This window comes from Hemitrygon akajei, chromosome 8, assembly GCF_048418815.1.
Source record: "Hemitrygon akajei chromosome 8, sHemAka1.3, whole genome shotgun sequence".
Taxonomy (NCBI): Eukaryota; Metazoa; Chordata; class Chondrichthyes; order Myliobatiformes; family Dasyatidae; genus Hemitrygon; species Hemitrygon akajei.
In genome coordinates this window covers 18,979,613-18,996,400 of record NC_133131.1, presented here as the reverse complement: position 1 = coordinate 18,996,400, position 16,788 = coordinate 18,979,613, and positions in this window count along the sequence as shown.

The following is a 16,788-nucleotide window of genomic DNA, read 5'->3' as shown; positions in this document are numbered from 1 at the left end:
AATTACAGCACAGAAACAGGCCTTATGGCCCTTCTTGGCTGTGCCGAACCATTTTTCTGCCTAGTTCCACTGACCTGTACCTGGACCATATCCCTCCATACACCTCTCATCCATGTACCTGTCCAAGTTTTTCCTAAATGTTAAAAGTGAGCCCGCATTTACCACTTCATCTGGCAGCTCATTCCACACTCCCACCACTCTCTGTGTGAAGAACCCGCCCCCCCCCCCCCCCGCTAATGTTCCCTTTAAACTTCTCCTCCTTCACCCTTAACCCATGTCCCCTAGCCTCACTGGAAAAAGCCTGCTTGCATTCACTCTATCTATACCCATCATAATTTTATATACCTCTATCAAGTCTCCCCTCATTCTTCTACGCTTCAGGGAATAAAGTCCTAACCTATTCAACCTCTCTCTGTAACTCAGTTTCTCAATTCCAGGCAACATCCTTGTAAACCTTCTCTGCACTCTTTCAACCTTATTAATATCCTTCTTGTAATTCGGTGACCAAATCTGCACACAATAATCCAGATTCGGCCTCACCAATGTCTTATACAACCTCACCATAACATTCCAACTCTTATACTCAATACTTTGATTTATAAAGGCCAATGTACCAAAAGCTCTCTTTGCTACCCTATCTACCTATGATGCCATTTTTAGGGAATTTTGTATCTGTATTCCCAGATCCCTCTGTTCTACTGCACTCCTCAATGCCCTACCATTTGCCTTGTATGTTCTACCTTGGTTTTTCCTTCCAAAGTGTAATACCTCACACTTGTCTGTATTAAACTCCATCTGCCATCTTTCAGCCCATTTTTCCAGCTTGTCCAAATCCCGCTGCAAGCTTTGAAAACCTTCCTCACTGTCCACTACACCTCCAATCTTTGTATCATCAGCAAATTTGCTGATCCAATTTACCACATTATCATCCAGATCATTGATGTAGATGACAAATAACAATGGACCCAGCACTGATCCCTGTGGCACACCACTAGTTAACGCTGTGGTACCATTTGCCAGATTATAGCAGCTGAAGCAGTTTGTGTTTGGGGTGGCTGGAGTTCCTGATGATCCTCCCAGCCCTTTATATACACCTGTTGTAAGTGTCCTGAACAAAGGACAGTTCACATCCACAGATGTGCTGATAATTATGCAATCTGGGAGGAATACTAAATGCACAATAAACAATGTGGAAAACTATAAACACCTAGAAGATCAAAGTCATTCCTTGAAAGGCTGGGAAGATAAAATTTTAAAATGATTGACAGTATGCCCGGTTTTATAAATAAACTCATAATTTTCAAGATTAGAGACATACTGATAACATTGTGCAAGCCAGTCATTAAGTGACAAATACGATGTGCAGTTTTAAGCAGTTTGTTACGACACTAATCTTCATTCTGTAAAGACATACAGCTCTAATTTATCAGGATATTCTAATGTCAGATTATGTTTATAATTTTAGATACTTGGAACTCATCTACCAGAGCAAAGGCAAGAGTTTGGACATTATTGCACATTTTAGCAGCAGGAGTATTCCTCTGAGCCTGCTCTTCCATTCAGGAAGTTCATGGCTAATCTTCCTCTAAAAGATCATCTACCTGCACCATCCCCCTATCCCAGGATTCCCTTAAGCATCAAACATTGTTTTGAAAGAACCTCTAAACTCAAAAGTTCAAAGTAAAATTTATTATCAGAGTACATACATGTCACCACATGCAACCTTGAGATTCCTTGGCTCCTGCTGCCACGATGAGGCCATGTTCAGGTTGGAGAAGCAACACCTCATATTCCAACTGGGTAGCCTCCAACCTGACACCATGAACATTGGTTTCTCTAACTTTTGGTAATTTCTCCCCTCCCCTCCTCTCTTTTCCCATTCCCATTCTGCCTCCTCTCTTACTTCTTTTCACCTGCCTTACCACCTCCCTCTGGTGCCCCTCCTCCTTCCCTTTCTCCCACGGACCACTCTCCCCTCCTATCAGATTCCTTCTTCTTCAGCTCTTTACCTTTTCCACCTATCACCTCCCAGCTTTTCACTTCACCCTCCACCACATACTGACCTTCCCACTCATCTGGTTTCACCTTTCACCTGTCAGTTTTAATTCCTTCCCCTACCTTTGAACCCCCCCCCCCCCCCAACATTCTTATTCTGGATTCTTCCCCCTTCCTTTCCAGTCCTAATCAAGTGTCTCGGCCTGAAACATCTCTCTTAATTCCCCTCCATAGATGCTGCCTGATGTACTGAGTTCCTCCAACATTTTGTGTGTGTAGCTTGTTTATTCTCATTCTTTGCTATGTCTGCTCTTCAGTTCCCAATCTAGGCAAGAATGTTACCTGCAATTCCAGGTGCCCCATCCTCATTCATTGTGAGACCTTATCAATAACCTTTGGAAATTTTAATTCCACCATATCCATTCCACAGAACACATTCTCAAAGAACTCCAGTAGATGAACCCAACATCATTTCACTTCCAACAATAATCTGACCCTGCTCAATCCTGTTAGAGTTTGCTAGCTATTTTACATGCTTCAAAGCAGGTTACAGGTTTCTGTAGGGAACTTGTGGAATCTGTTCACCTATCAACATTGCATCAGCAATCAGTTGCATAGAAATGTGGGAGTGATGTGTATTTAGCGAAACAACGCAGAACAGGTAACCCCCTACTCCAAAGCTCCGGTAACCCCATAGCCCCGGTTAACCCTAACCTAATCACAGGTCAATTTACAATGTTTAATTAACCTAAAGGGTTGTGGACTGTGGGAGGAAACCAGAGCACCCGAGGAAAACCCACGCATTCCACGGGGAGAACGTACAGAGACTCCTTACAGGACGGAGCCGGAATTGAACTCGGAACTTGGGAATGCCCTGACCGCTCACTAACCACTACGCTACCATGGCGCTGATGGTATTTTTGGAATTTCACTGTAACACACTCCTGGAGATGGAGGTGAGGCCAGCACAATGGCCCAGCGATTAGTGTGTGCTTTACAACGCCAGCTGAAAGACATGACTTCGATTCCCTCCACAGTCTGTAGGGAGTTTCTCTGTTCTCCCTGTGACTGCATGGGTTTCCTCCGGGTGCTCCACTTCCCTCACACATTCTCTTTCGATACTTCAATATTTTTATTAGTTTCTGCACAGAGGAATACAGAGTACAAGAAGATATATATTATAAGTCAAAAGAAAGAAAATAGTACCAAATACATTGTATTAAAAATACAGTCACAATCACAAAACCCTGTATTCATTAAATTAAATCGTAATATTGAAATATAATAATTTTGTTATACAGAAAAAAATCTAAACCCACTACCAAAGTCAGAGCTGTTAGGAAAAGCAAGAGAAAAGGGGAAAAAACCCTTATCATATAATAAAATATATTATTAGCCACCATCTGTTCTTTTACAACAAAGGTTTTGAAAATAACTCAAAAATGGTCCCAACAATGTATGAAACTCGTGGCTAGATTCAAAAGCTGAGCAACGGATTTTCTCTAAATTTAAGCATGACATAACATCCTGTAACCATTGAGCATGAGTAGGCGGAACAACACTCTTCCATTTAATCAAGAGAATCCTCCTAGCTATAAGAGCACATTCTAAAGTCATATGGTCAGTGTTAGCGAGTTGTGGGCATGTTATGTTGGCACCGGAAGTGTGGCAACCCTTGTGGGCTGCCAAGCACAATCTTTGCCGATTTTGATTTGACACAGTCACAGTTCACGGTATGCTTCAATGTATGTGAGACAAGTAAAGCTAATCTAAACCTCTTTCTACCTTTTCTTTCAGTTAGTCCTGACGAAGGGTCTCGGCCCGAAACGTCGACTGTGCCTCTTCCTATAGATGCTGCCTGGCCTGCTGCGTTCCACCAGCATTTTGTGTGTGAAGCTAACCTTGAAATCGTTCTTTTTTAGAAGCCGATTCAATAGGGGTATTTAGAAGACTTGTGGATAGGCATGTGGATGTAAGAAAAATGGGGGGGGGGTGGTTGTGGAAGGGAAGGGTCAGATTGATTGTAGAGTAGGATTATATTGATCATCGTGGACTTAATGGCCTGTACTGTGTTCTGTTCTATCTAACAGGATGTTAGACCATAAGTTACCACTAGAGAGAGCTAGTGAGAAGCAAATGGTCCATGAAGCCACATTCCAAACACTGTGCTGTACTAAAATTATAACACTTTTTACTTTAAGTGTTAAAGTGATCACAATAGAAATATTTGCCATTACTTCACCAATGATCTCATTATTAATTAAGTTTAGTATCTAACCAGCAAAAATATGCCATGGAGACACAAGAGACTGCAGATGCTGGAATCTGGAGCAAAAAGCTAACCACTGGAAGAAGTCAGTGGGTCAGGCAGCATCTGTGAAAGCAAAAGGAAGGTCAATGGTTTGGATTGAGATCCTGGGTTAGGATGACTGTGCTACGCTGTACAACCTTTAGGCAGCTTTATATTTAAGGACCAGTGTTAAATATTAATTACCATGAATAAAACAAACTTTGGAAGAAATGCAGGCAAAATTATCTTAGCAGAGTGGTGAAATTGGGTAGTTTAAACCTTCATTTTTAGCTGCGTGTATGTAATTCCTTAAGTTTGGTATACTCATGTGGAGGTAGTGGGGATAAGCTCCGATTATCTATTAAATACTCTCAATGGTATGCATCTCTAAGTAGCCACTGACAACCAAGTCTAACTCTTGGTCCTCAGGCGTAGTTTAGCTACTAAGGCCTGCAGAACTGTTTCTACTGACAGGAGAAGGAGCAAAGATGGGTTACTGGCGCCTTAAAACCAGTCGCTTTGGGCAGATGGAGTTCGTCAGCCGTGATTAGCAGCTCACCTAGGAAAAGGAGAACTCCGATCTCAAACCTCCACTGCCTTGTGACTATACCCACAATAGGGAAGGCTTCGGGAATAAACCCTGAGGAAAAATCCAGAGTTGGAATCCCTAAAGCAGTCCTACACTGAGTGCAAAACGGACTGGCAACTCCTGCATCGCCGCAGGTGGCCGAACTCTTTCGGTCTCTGCAGTTCCTTCGGATTCATCAGCTGTGCGGAGAGGGGGAGCCTGCTGCACGGGCAAGAGCTTGCTCTCCATGTCGTACTCCCCTGACATGTGTACTGGCTTGCATAGACAGCTAGGCCATAACATCCATCCTGATCAACAAAGGGCATACTATGTAATATATCAAATTATCGAGATATTGTGTTGAGCTGATCACAGGTTATGCAGACAAATAGGTCATGCAGTAAAGTAGAAAAGATGAAGCCGGTTTATCTTCCTTTTGCTGGAGGTTGCAGGCTTGAGGGCAAAGGAGGGTGATCCTCATTGAAATGAGGATCTCTGGGCTTTAGGTCAAAGTTCACTGAGAAAACAAACTCTTAAGAAGAGGCAGGTAAAGATGGCTGACCTCAACTCCACATTCTCCATGTCCATTCATTCAAGCTCCCAAAACCTATCAAATATGGCATTGGGGCAGGGGCTTCATAGCATTGCAACCCATTGTGTTAAATAAATTTGTCATTTCATTCTTGAGTGAGTGTCATCCTGAGATTATTCCCCTTTGTCCTAGAATCTCTGAGGACCGAAGCTGTTAGCCTGTGAACGTTTTACTTACATTTTCCCTCATTGTTATAAACACCAGTGAGTATAGACAATTTTTATCCAATCACCGGCACATTAAAATCAGTCTTTTAAATCAACACAAATCATTGACATTGAATGTCAACACTGTTTCTCCATCCTTAGGAAGTGTCTCAGCCCAAAACATCAACTGTTTATTAAATTCCATAGATGCTGCCTGACCTGCTGAGTTCCTCCAGCATTTTGTGTGCGTTGCTCTGGATTTCCAGCATCTGCAGAATCTCTCATGCTTACTGCTTCTCTCTGCATGACCTGCCCGACACGCTGGATGTTTCTGTCGTTCTCTGTTTTTACTTCAGAATTCTATCTTCTGCAGTATTTTGCTTTTTGATTTGTAAATCGAAAGTGCACCGCCCCTCAGGAAATATCTGCTTCATTAAGCACAGAGATCGATAGATACTTAGGCAGTAAGGGAATCAAAGGTTTTAGGTTTAATGTAGGAAAGTGCTGAGATAAAAGAGCAATCATGAACTCACTGATTGAAGGAGTAGGCGGAGGGTACAAGGAACCAAATAGTCCGCATCTGGCTCTCTTCCTTAAATTGCTATGCAGAGAAATCAAAATTGTTTGTAGTTCTTCAGGTATGCTCATTATCAAAGTTTATTCCAGCTCTGCTTTCTGTCCAATAATCAATGTTCGTTCCATTCCAACATATTACAGTACTGATTACCATAAGCTCCAATGGTTAGATTCAGGTTTATTTATCAGGCGTGCGCTGAAACGTCCAGTTTGTGTAAACAACCAACACACCTACGGATGTGCTCGGGGCAGCCCGCAAGTGAAGCCCACATTCTGGCGCCAACATAGCATCCCCACCGTGCTCGGCGGAACAACGCAGGACACAACAAGCAACAACAGCAAAGCAAGCCTCTTTCCTCCCTCCCTCCCACCCACACACAAGGACAGTCCTCCAACTCCAGAACAGGCGGCCGGGCCTCCAGGCTCCAGGCTTCCTTTATTAATGCTTATTAACCTTATGCAGCACATTACTGTAGAATATCTGATAGTCTAAGTGCAGCATATCATCTGGTTCACTGTATTCGATTCTACTAGTTACAATCTATAACTCTGTGATTCCTAATAAAACTCTATTAGATTTGTTAATCATAATTTTCCCTTCATACATCCATGTAAACTCTGTCCAGGCCTATTATTATTTTAAGTGCCCTGAAACCATTCCCTTAATTATATACACAGTGGCCACTTAATAGAAGTACTTTTTGTACCTAATAAAGAGGCCACTGAGCGTATGTTTATGGTCTTCTGCTGCTGTGGCCCATCCACTTCAAGGTTTGATGTGCTGTGCATTCAGAGATGCTCTTCTCTACACCACTGCTGTAACGCCTTTTTACGTGAGTTACTTTTATTTTTCCGCCAGCTTGAACCAGTCTGGCCATTCTCCTCTGACCTCTCTCATTGACAAGGCATTTTCACCCACAGAACTGCTGCTCACTGGATTGTTTTTCCTTTGTTTTTCACACCATTCTCTGTAAACCCTAGAGGTTGTTGTGCATGAAAATCCCAGGAGATCAGCTGTTTTTGAGATACTCAAACCACCCCATCTGGCACTAACAACTGAACCTCTTGACCATGTCTGCATGCTTTTTTGCATTGAGTTGCCACCACATGATTGGCTGATTAGATATTTGCATTAATGAACAGTGGCCACGGAGGGTAGATTTTAGTACTTTCCCTATGACTAAAGTCAGGCCAATGTTGTACCCTGTTTCTGAGAGATTTTTCTGTATTCTTCTGCAAAGACAGACAAAAATATTACCTTAATATCTCAGTCATTTCCTTATTCCTCAATATAGTTTCTGCTGCTTCACTCTGTAATAGACCACATTGATTTGAGATATTCTTTTCCATTTTACATATCAACGTAAGTTCTATGAATCTCTTTTTACTACTTGTTAATTTACTCTCATTTTACTGCCTTACTTTCCTTTCCAGTTGGTTGGATCCCCAGGCTGAATTTCGAAATTGTTGTGATCACTGTTCCCTAAACTTCTGTTAACTGCCAGCTCCCCAGTTACCCTGTACCCGTTCCACAAAGCTATCTATAATCACCTATTCCCTGTGTTGGATTCTCCACATAGCAATATATAAAATCAGTTCTTGTTTACTTCACAAAACTATTCTCCATTTCATTACTGCTTGGTTGTCCCAGTCCATATGAATCCCCCCCAACATTATTTTATTACCCTTGATAAATTTATCTCTGATTTCCTATTTCATCCTTCATTACTGCTAATGTTTGCAGGACTCCCACCAATTCTTTCTGCCCCTGCTGTTTCTTAGTTTCTCCCCTGAGTGGACCTACATCTTGACTTTCCCGACTGCTATAATCCTGTTACATCAGAACAACCCCTTTTTTTTTACATTGTAGTCTTTTTTCTTCTAAAATCAAAGTATCTGGAATACTTAGTTCCCAACCTTGGTCCCTTTACAACCGAGTTTCATTAACAACTGCTAGATTTAGACATGGAAAAGACTGCGGTAACAAACAAAATACTAATGTGGGCTTCCAAACCGTCCACAGTTCCTTTTCCCAACAGATCTTCCTCAACTCAGTGAGTTCCTTGAGTGGATTGTTTACTGCTCTCAGCTTTATACTCATTCAGTTCTATTTATGCTGCAACTTCACCTATCCGGATACAAACGTTTCATGAATTAAATAATATTTTGTATTTTAGTATGATCAGGTGATCTGCACCAGAATTACAACCAGGTTTAATATCACTAGCATATGTCATGAAATTTGTTGTTATGCAGCAGCAAACGAGAATATTTGACGACTTCTACTGGAGCTGCTCGCACGAGTCTCCTTTTTAATGACACCACCAGAAGCAGCATAGAATTGCTGTGAAAATTGCCAGAATTTCATGAAAACCCTTCTGGGATACTAAACTCCACGGTTAAAGCAGCCTTCTTTCTCCTTCCCAGTGACTTATATAAGGCAACTGAAATACGTAAAACTATAGTCTGAGCAAAGGCCTTCATTTCTTGAGGAAATAAAAGTTAGACAGGAAAAATAAATAAGGAGTTGCAGAGTTCAAAGTTCAGAAGTTCAAGGTAAATTTTATTATCAGAGAACATATATGTCACCACACTCTACCCTGAGATTCATTTTCCTGCGGGCATACTCTGCAAATGAAAGATTAAGTAGAGCATAGAAGAAAACAGCCTGTGCAAATATAAATCTAATTAAACAGTAATAAATCATAAGAGCATGAAATAACAAGATAGAAATCCTTAAAGTGAGATCATTGGCTGTGGGGACATCTCAGCAGATGAGAGTAGTTATCCTCTTTTGTTCGAGCTTGATGGTTGAGGGATAGCAACTGTTCTTGAACCTGGTGGCCTTGTACCTTCTGCCTGAGCGTCATAGAGACATGGAATTTGGAAACAGGCTCTTCAGCCCGACATCTGCCTATATCTGCCCACATCCCGCTGAACCTCTCCTATCCGTGTACCTATCTAGATGGCTTCTAAATGTTGCAAATGTGCCTGTCTCAGCCACTATATCTGGCAGCTCATCTCAAATACGCACCACCCTCTGCGTGAAGAAGCTGGCCTGGTGTCCCTCTTAGATTTCTCACATTTGATCTTAAACCTATGCCATCTTGCTTTTGGCAACCTCTCCTTAGGAAAAATACTATGTGCTTTCAACCTGTTTATGCTCTTATTTATCTCTATCAGATCACCACTCAGTTTCATATTTTCCAGGGAATAATGTCCTATACAACCTCTCCTTGTAACTCAGACCCCCAAGACAAGGCAACAATTTAGTAAATCTATTGTGCATTCTTTCTAGCTTTATAATATTTCTAATTACATGGTAACTGGCCTTATGAATGTCTTTCCAAGTTCGCATACTCATTTTCCTGAGTTTCCAAAACAACTTGCTAATTACCTTCGTCACCACCCTATCTGCCCCAGCTAACAGCTCCATCATGGGCACTACCCTCTCCAGCATCCAGGACATGTCAAGGAGCGATTCCTCAAAAAGGTGGCATTCATCATTAAAGACCCCCATCACCCAGGACATGCCCTCTTCTCATTAGTACCATCAAGGAGGAGGTACAGAAGCCTGAAGACCCACACTCAGTGATTCAGGAACAGCTTCTTCCTCTCTGCCATCAGAGTTCTGAACAGACGTTGAATCCATGAACAATACCTCACTAATTTTTTGCAATACTTCTTTAACTTTTTACTTTATACATCTTATAATTATATTTATATATACTTCTTACTGTAATTTACAGTTTTTATTATGTATTGCATTGTAGTGTTGCCGTATAACAACAAAGTTCATGATGTATGCCAGTGAGATTAAATCCGATTCAGATTCTGATACCACTTTCAGTCGACTGTGCACCTGAATTTCTAGGTCTCTCTGTTTCACAACAGCCTCCAGGGCCCCACCATTCACTGTAAATCCTACCTTGGCCTGATCTCCCTAAACGCTATACCTCACAGTTACCTGGATTGAAAGCTAATCTTCACCCCACATACCTAGCTGATCAAGATCTCCCTGCAATTTTTCATAACCTTCTACACCATCTGCCCTAGTACCATCCACAAACTTACTGACCAAGTCTTGTGCGTTCTCATTCAAATTGTTTATGTACATTACAAACACACAAAGGTCCCAGCAGTGACCCCTGTGGCATGCCACCAGACACAGGCCTCTAGGCTGAGAAACATCCCTTGACCGACCCTCTGCTTCCGATCACAGAGCCAATTATGAATCCAATCCACTAGCTTCTCTTGCATTCCAGGAAATCCAACTTCCCAGCCTAGCCTGACACAAGGGCCTCGCCAAAGTCCATACAGACGGCAGCCACTGCCCGACTCTCATTTACCTCCTCAAAGAACCCCAAGAGATCTGTCACCTACAACTTCCAAAGCACAAAGCTGCGTTGACTGTCCCAGGTCAGACCCTGTTTCTCATACGCCGTTAGATTCACTCCCCGCAGAATCCCCTCCAAATTCACCGCCACCGATGAAAGGCTCATCGGCCTGCAGTTTCCTAGCTTGTTTTTGCTGCCCTCTTCAAACACACGCGTGTTTTTTAAACACATCTGAAGGGAGTAAGAAAAAAAATCACACCAGTTTGTGTACTAATGTGCATTGCAAATCATGGTTCAAAACGCAGCATTGTTGTTGGACTTGTTATTGAACTGAATAGATTTATTTAATGAAGGACTCCCGTACCAGGGTAGTACCTAATTTATGCCATTAGGTGGCAACAGTGCTGTCATAACACAGTGGTAGCATCTAGAGACACTGTTGTTAAACACCAGAGAAATTTATCATAACTAAATGAAAAACACTGAAAAATTGGAAATAAAATATTGCATATGCTGACTAGGTCAGACAACAGCAAAGTAAGAAAGATTACCGTAACCTTCTGAGCAGCGTAGCAACTAGCGCGACATTATTACAATTCAGAGCGTCAGGGTTCAGAGTTAAATTCCAGAGTCCTCTGTAAGAAAGTTAGTACGTTCTTCCAGTGTGTGTGGAGTTTTCCTCCAGGTGCTCCAGTTTCCTCCCACAGAACAGCGATGTACCAGTTAGTAGGTTAACTGGCAATTGCAGATTGTTCTGTGACTAGGCTAGGGTTAAATCGGCACAGCTCAGTGGGGGGGGGGGGACTGCACTGTATTTCAAAATAGATAAATTAATTTTGATCCTTGTTTGAACTTAGATAATTGGGTTGATATTCTAAGAAATGAAATGTGTCTCCACATGCTGCCTAGCCTACTTCTGATAGCAATTTTTTACCAAGACAGCAAAATGCCCAGCACATGTTGAAAAGTGATGCATAGAGTCTATTTTGCCCTGATATGCCTTGTTTTTTTACCAGTACACATCTAAATCTTCCAACAGAACCTTCAAACTGCTCAGGATCCAATCACTCTTTTTGCTTTGCTGCTTATTAATAAAGCTATATCTCTATCAACTCTTGCAAATAAAGACAATGAGACTAGGGAGCAGAGTTAGTTCATTCAGCCCATTGAGTCTGCTCCACCTTGACTGATTTATGTTCCCTCTCAGCCCTATTCTTCTGCCATCTTCCTATAACCTTTGATGCTCTTAGTAATTAAGTACCTATCAACCTCTGCTTTAAATATACGCAATGAATTGGCTTCAACCTGTAGCAACAAATTCCACAAATTCACCACCCTCTAGCTAAAGAAATTCCTCCTCACCTCTGTCCTACGGAGACATCCTTCTAATCTGTGGCTATACCCTCTGGCCCTAGACTCTCTCACTATTTGAAACCCCCTCTGCATGTCCGCTCTATCTAGGCCATTTATTATTTGGTTGTTTTCAATGAGATCCCTTCTGATTCTTCTAAACCACAGTGAGTAAGTGCCCAGACCCATCAAACGCTCCTGACACATTAACCCTTTCGTTCCCAGGATCATTCTCATAAACCTGATTTTGTTATAATAAAATTATTAAATAAAGTTTTGTAAAACAAATCAGACCCTGATTGAAGACCACGAAGTTACAAAATCACAGGAAATTAATGGGAGTAGTCCACCAGGCCTGTCGGATCTGTATCAGTTCTAAATAAGTGCAATACAGCTAACTTCACGAAGGGTAATGAAAATCAGCACATTTCTCTTTTCTGTTGCTTATCTTGTTCACTCTGGAATGGCACAAGATGGCTGGCAATCTGTATCCCAGTGTTCTGTATTCCATCTGTATCCTAGTGTGCTGGAATTGTATCCCAGTGATTCTGATTCACTGTTAGATACATCTGAAATTCAACACTGCACTGAAATATTGTGACAGTGGTGAAGATTGACTGATAACTTATCCAATTTTGGTTCCCGCTTTAAAGCAAAAGGAGATCTCTACTGGCCTGGCTGGGCTCCAAAGAAGGATATCCTAGCTAAAAACAATCTCCTTTTCCAACACAACTCATAACGATAATGACTGTAACATCTCAGGAAATGTACCCAGGCTGTAGGGAATCACAGAACTAATAGAACATCTCCTGAGATATAACCACAGAACAGCTCAGAAATCATATCAAATAAATTTGATTCTCTAAATTGTAAGTGCATTAAACCATGTGATAGTGGCATATTTAGATTTCCTTAGTAGACGTCATTTCTGTAATGCAGGGTGAGCTTGCTATTGGAAATGACTGTTTATGATAACCCATGCCGTTAATGAAGATCTCAGTGTCTTTACGTAATGCTTGTCCCACCCATTGTTGTTAGCTGGTCCTTCCCCTATACTGTAATTATTTTAGTTAATTCTAGGTAAGGCAGGCTTGTCTCAATTTTTCTCTGCAAAATTAATCTCACTAAATGCTTCATTCTAGATAGAATACAGGAAAATGACAAAGGTCATTAATGACTGTTTATAAATTTACCACATGCGTCAATTTTATAAAGCAAAACCTAATCTATGATTAAACTCTAAAGCCTTCTAAAATCAATCAAACTTGCCAATAGGAAAGAAGTTAACAGACAGAGCAGCCTTGAGCAGAATTCATTTATTTTCTAATGGCTGTAAGTAATTTGCTTTCTGCAGAACATGAAAAGGTGCCAGTTTCTTTGGGCACAGACACCAGATTCCAAGGACTGATGCAGATAGCAGTGGTCTTAAGAAACTTCCAACCTACAGAAAGCCTGCACACAACAGCAATAGCAGTGAAGTAGTCTCATTTACATTGGAAAATACATCAGGATGCTGAATCATAAAAGCATGAATGCTGAGCCGAAAGAGAGGAAAATTGAAGGGGCAACCCAATGTTTGGTTAGTGAGATGGTAAGTGAGGAAATCCGTCAAGGTGACGAAGTTGGAGAGGCACAGACAGAGTTGCGAAGCACCAGTCCAAGTCAGAGAAGGACCGCAGCACGTGATTGTGGAACAAAGAGGGGCGGATATGTAAGAGTCCGATCTCTTGAATTGAGCAATGATTTAAATTCAGAAGGCATGAAGCCCTTTCCAATGAAGGAAAAGAAGAGTGAAGTGGAGAATGTTAAACTTCTTGCATCACGGCAGGAAAGGTGTTTTGTGCACTGGAGAGGGTATGGGCACAGATGAGTTAATAGAAGATAGAGGATGGTTGTCCAGGTGGGCATAAGTGGTCTGAAATGGAAATTAGAGAAGCATAAATGAGGGTTTATCAACAGAATAGCCAGTTTAAGACCAAAGCAAGAAGTTTTGCAAAGCTTGAAGTAGAATGCATGACGTCCAGTTTGGAAGATCCACTCAAGGTTGAAAATGGTGTCAAGGTTGTAAATTGTCCAGTTCACGTTAAGAGGACAGGAAGGTGAATGGAATCAATCCTTAGGCATGGAGTTCATTGTGTGGTGTTTGGTGTGTGGGGTGTGGGGTGTGGGATGGGGGGGGGGAAACAATTGTTTTGATTTCCTTGTCTTTAACAGGATGAAATAGCAGCTAACTTAAAATAAGATGGAATTTAGCCACTCCAAAAAACATGGAGACAAAGGTAGGTTAAGAGGAAGCTGGCTCTTACTAACATGTCAGTGGGTATTATTGCCAAGGTAAGGGGACCAAGGGGCAGCTGTTCAGAGATCAAATGAAAGTCTTAAAGGCAAGCTAGTTAAAGAAACCATTTAAACTGCCTTCTCCCCTTGACCTGCACCCAGCTCCATACACTGACCATCCATGTACCTATCCAAACTTCTCTTAAAAGTTGAAATTGAGCTTGCATGTGCTGGCAGCTTGTTCCACACTCTCACAGCTTCCCCTCACGTTCCTCTTAACCCATGACCTCTGGCTGTATTCCACCCAACCTCAGTGGAAAAAAGCCCGCTTGCATTTACCCCATCTATACCCCTCATAATTCTGTATACCTCTATCAAATATCCTCTCAATCTTCTACATTCCAAGCAATAAAATCCTAACATATGCAATCTGTCCTTATAATTCAGATCTTCCAGACCCAGAAAATCCTTATAGTGAATACTCTCTACTCCAGGAAACACCTTGCTGGACCTCTTGGATGAAATGAAATACTGTAAACTTGATCAAAAAGGGAAAAAAGAAGCCAATGTAGGTTTAGGAAGTTAAAATCAGAGGCACTTGGGGAATATAAAGGAATTGGAAAGAACATAAACTCGGAATTCGGAGGGATAAGATGTGGCCAAGAAATAAACTTGGTAGTAGGATTAAGGAGAAGTCTGATTCTTTTTAAGAATATATTAGAAACATAGAAAACCTACAGCACAATACAGGCCCTTTGGCCCACAAATCTGTGCCGAACATGTCCTTACTTTAGAAATTACCAAGGTTTACCCATAGCCCTCTATTTTTCTGAACTCCATGTACCTGTCCAGGAGTCCCTTAAAAGACCCTATCGTATCCGCCTCCACCACCGTCACTGGCAGCCCATTCCACGCACTCACCACTCTCTGCATAAAAAACTTACCCCTGATATCTTCTCTGTACCTACTTCCAAGCACCTAAAAATTGTGCCTGCTTGTGCTAGCCATTTCAGCCCTGGGAAAAAGCCTCTGACTATCCACATGATCAATGCCTCTCATCATCTTATACACCTCTATCAGGTCACCTCTCATCCTCTGTTGCTGCAAGGAAAAAAGACCGAGTTCACTCAACCTGTTCTCATAAGGCATGCTCCCCAATCCAGGCAACATCCTTGTAAATCTCCTCTGCACACTTTCTATGGTTTCCACATCCTTCTTCTAGTGAGGCGATCAGAACTGAGCACAGTCCTCCAAGTGGGGCCTGACTAAGGTCCTATATAGCTGCAACATTACCACTTGGCTCCTAAACTGAATTCCATGATTGATGAAGGTCAATGCACCGTATGCTTTCTTAACCACAGAGTCAACCTGCGCAGCAACTTTGAGTGTCCTATGGACTCGGACCACAAGATCCCTCTGATCCTTCACACTGCCAAGAGTCTTACCATTAATACTATATTCTGTCATCATACTTGACCTGCCAAAATGAACCATCTCACACTTATTAGCAGCAAGAGGGAAAGGGTATGTCCACTCAAAGACAAAGAAGGGAATTTACGCATGCATCTAAAGGAAATGGACAAGATCCTTAATGAGTACTTAAAATCATATTGACATCAATGATGGTGAGATCTGGAAGGGGAATGTTGACACCCTAGGACATGTTATTAAGAAGGAGATTTTGAATCTCTTGAAAATATTAAAGTGGTTAAGTCACAAAGGTCTGGTGGGATCTAGTTCAGAAATCCGAGAGATGCAAGGGGGCATTTTGCTTAGGCCTCAACAGAGAGATTCGTATCATGTTCAGTTCCAGATGAGATACTAGAAGGCTGGAGAATAACCAATGGTGTTTCAATGTTTAAGTCGAACAAAAAGGAAAATCCAGGAAATAAGACCATAAGACATACTGTAGAAGCAGCTTTAGGCCATTTGACACATCCAGCTTTCCCTCACTATTTGCTCATGGCTGATTTATTTTCCCTCTCAACCCCATTCTCCTTCCTGCATAATTATAGACCAGTATGCCTTATATCACTGGCAGTGAAAGTACTGCAGAAAATTCCTAGGGGAAAGAACTGATTCACATTTTGAAAAGCTTGAGATTGTTAGGGATCGTCAGCAAGGCTTCGTGTGAGGGAGGTCCTGCCTCACAGATTTGACGGAGTTTTTTGAGGGGTGACAAAGCTGATTGGTGAGAGCAGGGCAGCAGTTGGTGAGTTAGTAAGTTGGATCCAAAGTTTGCTTGGTCACAGACTGCAAAGCAGAGTGGTAGAGGGGGTGCTTTTTTTTTCTGACTGGAGATCTGTAACCAGTGGTGGTAATGAAGGCATATGGCATGCTTGTCTGCTTTCGTAGGGGCGGGCGTTCAGCATTACAGGAGGTAAGCCATGTTACAACTTCAGTATATAACACTTTGGTTGGGCCATATTTGGAGTATTGTGTGCCAATCACATCAGCACCCTGTAGTAGATGTTTAAGAGAGGTTGCTGAAGAAGCTCACTAGAATGTTGCTTGTACTGGGGAGTATTACTATAAGGGGGAGTTACATTAACTTGTTTTCGCTGGACCATCATAGGCTGACTGGCTACCTGATAGAAGTATATGTTACAAAAGGCATAAATATAGTAGTCACAGTCTCTTCTACCAGGATTTGAGGG